General features: G+C 44.9%; 1 long non-coding RNA gene across 1 annotated transcript; it reads left to right on the forward strand.

Annotated features, from left to right (window-relative positions):
* The first annotated feature begins 318 nt into the window (after nt 1–318).
* Nucleotides 319–7,014, forward strand: LOC148002425 (uncharacterized). Its single transcript, XR_015633710.1, has 3 exons — nt 319–411; nt 1,038–1,122; nt 6,725–7,014. It is a non-coding gene; the product is annotated as an uncharacterized LOC148002425 (long non-coding RNA).
* Nucleotides 7,015–7,316: the final 302 nt, after the last annotated feature.

Genomic DNA, 7,316 nt, shown 5'->3' on the forward strand with positions numbered 1-7,316 from the left:
CCCATATGTTGAAGGCTCAGATAAAGGCTATCTCTTCAGCAAACCCACTCAACCCCTAACCAGGACTCACTGAGCTTTCCAATGGACCAAGTATTTCTTCCTTTTTTATACAAATACAGAAGGCCAGCTTCCTTCTCACCATCACTGTTCTCTTTAGTCTCTTTCTTCTCACTCCCAAATGGCTGTTTACTCTGATTTAGAGCCAATTAGTAAACCCTAGAGGTACTGAAGGAATATCTGAGAGGCAGTTGCAGTCAGGACAACACTGTGACATCACAGAAGAAACTAGGGCTCTCCAGGTTACAAGAGATTTTTCAGGGATGCCTAATGGTGATGTCACTGAGAGCTGCCATGTCCTACCTGCTAAACAGCTTTCCTTACATTGACCAGATTCGACAGTGCCTTTTCCAGGTTTGTCTCCTGTCACACAGTGGAAACCTTTATGTACTCCATCTCTCTAAAGCTGGAGACTTCTCTCTGCTTCACTAGTGGTTACATGTTCTGAGTGGAGAAATTTAGACAGGGGCTTGGCATGGGTAGTAAAGATTTAGGAACATGGAGTGTAGTAGATTTTTCTAGAGAATATTTTTATTCTGTATGTCACAGGTTTTTTCCTGTGACATACCGTTCAATTTTCTAGGTTTTCTCTGTTTCCCAAAGTCTAGTATTTTCACTACAGACCTTTAATTTAATGAATATTGTATTTCCATTTCTTATTGTAAATTCCTTGAAAAGCGACTGTAGGCAGCTGCGACGTGCCAGGCCTCAAAGTTGGCGCTGGTTTCTGCCTTCCACCCTCCCAATGGTGAGCTCTCCTTGTAGTAAACTAGTCATTATATGGCTATGCCTGCCTGGCCTGCTGGCTTCCACATAGTGACAGCCTATCTGCATGACCCACCTGGCTTGCTAGGATTGGCCAGCACTAGCTTTTTAAGTGTGGTGGGGGGTTCCATGGGGTCAGAAGATTGTATCAAGGGTCATGAGTAAAACTGCCTGAAGAAGATCTTCACTATTCATGTCTTCCTCGCTGGTCGAAGTTGGGCACGGCAAGCTGTGGCTTGTACAGGGACCTCCTGAGATCAGAACTTCTTGCAGTGAGGATGGCACTGGAAAGTTCCCAAGGTAAGGTGGGGCCATAAGGACCATGGGAAAAAAGCAGCTATAAATTCTCAAGGTAGTTAACAAGAATGTTCGAGATAGCAGCGAACAGAAAGTAGGAAGACGCCTGGTGAATTTAGCCGTAGAAGTGTAGAAAATTTTTGTAATGGGGACCTCACAGAATCATCCAATTTTTCTGGCTCTTCAAGAGCTGTTTGAGCATAAGAAACTAAAAATAAAAAGGAGCACCTTAGAGAGTTTTTTGAGTGAATGCAAAGTCATTGCCCCCTGGTTCACATCTCAGATAATCAGTAAGATTATCTTGCCACAGTAAGTGGCAAGTTGGGAAAAACTAGGGAAAGACCTTGATTTTGCCTGGGAACAGGGGACTCTAAGACCCGGGGTCCATCCAGTGTGGTGCTTAGTGCGTAGTTGCCTTGAGGATCAAAAATGTTTTCAGGCAAATATAGAGAAGGGGCAAGCTGCCCTAGAAATGCTTCAAGAGGAGAGGTCAGAAAAGCAGGGAAGCACAAAGGAGACAGACTCAGAAAAGACAGATGCAGAGGAAGAAACAGACGAAACAGAGTCAGAAGAATAGCTACAAGTGTTGATAGATCAAATGAGGAAACAGTCTCTAAGGAATAGACAGAAGAAGAAAAAGGAAAAGCCTAAAATGGTGGAGGAACTTCCTGGGTGGTTCCTCTCAGCTCCTCCTCCCTGCAATGTTGTAGATGGAGGAAATAGAGTTTCGGGTGCAGGGCGCCCTCCTGTGGTGAACAACGGTACTGAGCATGCGCAGGCTTTGCACCTGGCATCAGTTGGCTGATAATATGCTAATGAGGGAGCAGCACCATGCTAATGAGGTAATTCATGCTCCACCAATCCCTGAAGGACAATCAGCATAGCCTCAGCTGCTGTCTATATAAGGCGAGCATTCTTGATGCTTGAGGTCTCCCTGTCCCTGTTCAAGGGAGCTGTACAGTAAAGGCTTGTTCGCAGAAGAATCCTGTTGCCGCGCGTAGTTTTTGCTGGCAAGACATTGGGCGTGCGACAAACGGGTAGTACATTCTGCCAAGAAGTGTGGAAGCCAGTCCACACAGAACTGCATCTGGCCTATCCTGTTTATGTGGATGCTGATCAACAAAGGTATCATGAGCCTTTAGACTTTAAGGTGATCAAGTCCCTGATGGAATCAGTAGGACGTATGGAATTATGGCCTCACTTACCATACCTCAGGTTGAGGTCTTACACAGATTTTGCATGACTCCTAGTGATTGGATTAAACTTGCTCGGGCCTGTCTTAGTCTGGGACAGTATTTGGACTGGAGAGCTTTTCTTATTGAGTTTGCCAATGAACAGGCTGCAGCTAACTTGGTAGTGAGGGGGGGGCGGCGGCCAGAGGCCTGGGATAGAGATATGCTGCTGGGTCAGGGACGCTTTGGCAATGCTCAGACAGGGTATCCAGGACAGGTTTCCCAGCAGGTTAATGAAGTTGAAACAAAGGCATGAAAATCCTTACCTAATAAGGGAGAAGTGAGTGGAAACCTCATCAAGATCCTTCAAGGACCTATGGAGCCATTCTCTGACTTTGTATCCCGATTAGTGGAAGCAGCGGGAAGAGTCTTAGGCGACCCCAGTACTGCTAGGCCCTTGATTAAACAGTTGAACAATGAACAGTCACAAAGGAATGTCGAGCCGCTATCACTCCTTACAAGAACAAGGGACTTAAGGCTTGGATGAAGGTCTGTAGAGAAATAGGGGGACCTGTGACTAATGCTGGACGTGCGGCTGCACTTATGGCGATGATGCAGAGAAAAGGAGGAAACTCAGGAGTGTGTGTTAAGTGCTGTCAACAGCGGCGCCTAAAAAGGCAATGTCCAGAAAGGAGAAGTCTATGCAGTATAGGAAGTTGCCAACATCCGAGGCAACAAGGGCTGTGCCCCAAGTGCAAAAAGGGGAACCATTAGGCTCATGAGTGCTACTTGGTAAAAGACATCAATGGGCAGCCTCTTAGCTCGGGTTTTGGTGGAAAAGGTCAAAAAATGGTCAGCCGGGTCCACGACCCCAGGGCCCACAAATATATGGGGTAGTCGAGAATCAGGATGTAGAACAGAGTCACAAGAGATGGCCGTACCTTCGCCATCTGAGGGGAAAGGAGAGTCACTAAAGGCTCTGCAGGACTGGACCTCTGCTTCACCGCCAGACTTGAACTAACTCCTTGGATGGGCATCCAGTTGACAGAAACTGATTTTAAAGGACCCCTTGAACCTGGCACATTAGGGCTACTTATAGGGAGATCATCTACAGATTTAAAAGGACTACATCTCCATCCAGGAGTTATTGACCCAGATTACACAGGGGTAGTCAAGATTATGGAAGAGTCACCGAAAGGGATTACTGCCATTTCCCCTGGGGACAGAATAGCCCAAATATTACTTTGCCTAGCCTTCATGGAAGATTTTTAGCCCAGTCTAGAGAGAGGGGAGAGAATGGTTTCAGTTACACAGGCTCCGACCATAAATTTTAAGACTTGGGTTTAACCAACGCCCAGTAATGAAGCTAAGGGTAGATGGTAAAAGGATCCCAGGACTGTTGGATACAGGGGCCGATAGAAGTATAATAGCTAAGAAAGATTGACCCTCTGGATGGCCAGTACAGGCCTCATCTCAAACATTACAAGGTCTCGGTTATGCAAGAGCTCCTGATATGAGTGCAAGACAACTGAGTTGGAGAGATCACGAAGTGCATTCAGGAGTTATGCAACCCTATGTGTTGGATTTCCCCATTTCCCTTTCGGGGAGTGATTTGCTAAAAGATATGGGTTTCAAATTGACCACTGAGTATTCTGAAACTTCACTAAAGATTATGAAACATGCGGGCTATTTTCCCAGTAAAGGAATAGGGAAACACCTGCAGGGAAGGACTAGCCCTATAGCTGCCCAACAGAGAGAAAGGAAACAGGACCTGGGTTTTCCTTGGGGCCGCTGAGGAAGGGTTCCCATTACATGGAAAACAGAGGGGCCGGTTTGGGTTCCTCAGTGGCTGCTTTCTTCTGAGAAGCTTGGCACAGCTAAAGCTGGCTAAAAACCATAAAAAACCACCAGTATTACCTTGGAATATCCCAATATGTGTGATTAAAAAAAAAGTCAGGGAAATGGGGACTGTTGCATGATTTACGAGTTATTAATCAACAGATGCAAATCATGGGCTCAGTGCAATGCAGGCTTCCTCTTTTATCCTCTCTGCCAGACTGTTGACCTGTTGTAGTGATTGATATAAAAGATTGCTCCATACCTCTTTGTCCAAGGGATAGTGAAAGGTTTGCTTTTACTGTTCCATCATGCAATCATGAAGAACCTGAGCAACGATATGAATGGGTAGTTTTACCACAGGGTATGGCCAATAGCCCTCCTATGTGTCAAATTTTTGGGGGCAACGCCATTGCCCCAATAAGACAGAGGTTTCCTGTGCTGAGATGCATCCATTTTATGGATGATATCCTTTTAACTTCAAAGAATGAAGAGATTTTAGATTTAGCATATGGAAATTTAGTTAATTTGCTAGAAGGTAGGGGATTGATTATTGCCCCGGAAAAGGTACAAAATGGCAGTCTTGTAAATTATTTAAGAGCAAAAGTAAGTCCTTATACCATTATCCCCCAGAAGGTTGATTGAGGAAAGATAATCCTAAGACTCTTAATGATTTTCAAAAACCACTAGGCGATATTATTTGGGTCATATATTATTTAAAATTACCAAATTATTAATTAAAACCATTGTATAATACTTTAGTTGGGGATTCGGCCTTGGGATCTCCTAGACAATTGACTGATGAAGCAAGGGAAGCATTAAAGAAGGTTGAAAAAGTATTACAAGGCCCAATTTTACATCGATGGAAGGAGGGTGCAGACATTGTGCTATGCATTCCAGACACCTACATGCAGCCCACAGGATTGTTGTGGCAAGATGGCCCTCTGCTTTGTGTTTATCCCAAGGCTTCTCCAGCTAGATCAGTAGAGTATTATCCTACAGCAGTTGCATGTTTAGCCCTGAATGGTATCCAGCAGTGCATACAATTTTTTGGTGTTTCCCCAACCTCGATCATAGTGCCCTATACAGGTCAGCAGATGAAGATCTTGTGTGGCACTGTGGATGCTTGGGCTATATTATGCTGTAGATTCCATGGAGAGATAGATAATCATTATCCAGAACACTCTTTGCTGTCCTTCTTCAAAGAACATTCTGTGATCTTTCTATGGTTACCTCCAGTGTTCCTATACAGGGGGCACCAAACATTTTTTACAGATTGATCCAAAAATGGCTGTGGAGCTTATGCGATTAACAATCAAGAGCCAATTTTGTGTCAATATCAACCCGGCTCTCCACAAATAATTGAACTCAAAATTGTTCCTTTGCCTTTAATTTGCTCTCTGATTCATCATATTTGTTAATGCAGTTAAGATATTAGAAGTGGCTGGCCCTATTAAAATTAGCAGCGCGGTATGCCAGCTGCTGAGGGAACTTCAGGAATTGATCTGGAAAAGAGGTCACAAGTTTTTTGTCCAACATATTAGAGCTCATAAAGGTTTGCCTGCTCCTCTCAGTGAGTGAAATGATCTTGTGGATAGATGTACCCGAATGGAGTTCATCTTCTTAAGCTCATCATTGGATCAAGCACGACAATCTCATCAACAATATCATGTGCCTACTAAGACCTTAGAGCAGAAGTTTCATCTGTCTTGAGCAGATGCTCGACCGATAGATTTAGGATGTCAACAGTGTATCACTTTTCACCATGGACCTAGTGTCGGGGTTAATCCTAGAGGCCTCTTGCCCCTAAAGATTTGGCAAATGGATGCAACTCCCGTATCTGGATTTGGGACTCTAAAATACATTCATGTTTCTGTGGATAGTTGTTGAGGAGTCATTCATGCTACCCCTATGAGTGGAGAAAATGCACGCAATGTTATTGGACACTGCCTATAAGCCTGGGCTGCTTGGGGAAAGCCTCAACACTTAAAAACTGATAATGGCCCAGCATAAAGTGCCAAATCTTTCAAATCCTTTTATAAACAGATGGATGTGCATTTGAGCCATGGCCTGCCTTATAATCCCCAACGTCAAGGTTTTGTTGAGCAAGCACATCGTACCTGAAGGAATGCGTAATTAAACAAAAAGGGGGAATAGGCCATGGTAGAACCCCAAGGGAACAAATATCCTTAGCCCTTTTTACTCTTATTTTTTTTAATTTTGGATGATGATGGCCTTTCTGCCGCTGACCGACATCAGTGTCGGGCGGGCACATTGAAAGGTTATGTGAAATGAAAAGACATGATCACTGGCTTGTGGCATGGGCCAGATCCCATGTTGGCATGGGCAAGAGTGTCTGTTTGTGTGTTTCCTCAGGACCAGCAAGATCCGTTGTGGGTCCCTGAAATATTGACCAGGAAGTACAACAAGAATGAAGATCCTGCTGCTGCTCACACTTCTCGGTGTGACCCAAATGCTGGTCCAAATGGAACCGCTGTGGGGGATATTATCGGTGTTCCCAAGACTCATGCCGATACATCATGACTTTTAAGTCCACTCCTCTACTTTGTCTAAACAGTTGTCAATTTATCTTCTAGGTAATTGGACAGAGGAATTCGATTTCTTAATGGATCAGCTACGTGTAGCCATCATGACCGTGAACTCCACACGTGCAGATGCTAGACTGGCTATGGGATTGTCATCTTGGATTGAGGCTGCTATGAATCATCTGAGGGAGTGGGCGGGTATGGGAACCCTAGCTTGACTCTTGCTGCTGGTCTCCCTAGTGCGCCTGTGGTGTCTCTGTTGAATGAGGTTTGTTCAGAGGCGGCACGAGTTTATGGTGGTACAGGTATTTGCAGCCATTAAATCAGGACAGTCCCCTCAAGCCTGGCTTACGGTCATTCAGAAGACCTTGTTGTATCTCACGCCTGAGTATGTATGAGTGACCCTGCCCAGTGATGGGCAACCTCCCTTCTACCTAAGGCATAGGACCTTGTGGGAGACGAGGTGTCCTAAGACTGCTTTAATGAACAGATGATCCTAAGATGGTTGGATGGGTTGCCACGCTCAGGGGTGCTTTTGCCTGCATGATTAATTAAACAATAAGGGGGAACTATAGGCAGTTGCGATATGGTGCGCCTCAAAGATGGTGCTGGTTTCCATCTTCCACCCTCCCAATGGTGCGTG

Source organism: Rattus norvegicus, chromosome 11, assembly GCF_021556685.1.
Source record: "Rattus norvegicus strain SHRSP/BbbUtx chromosome 11, alternate assembly SHRSP_T2T, whole genome shotgun sequence".
Taxonomy (NCBI): domain Eukaryota; kingdom Metazoa; phylum Chordata; class Mammalia; order Rodentia; family Muridae; genus Rattus; species Rattus norvegicus.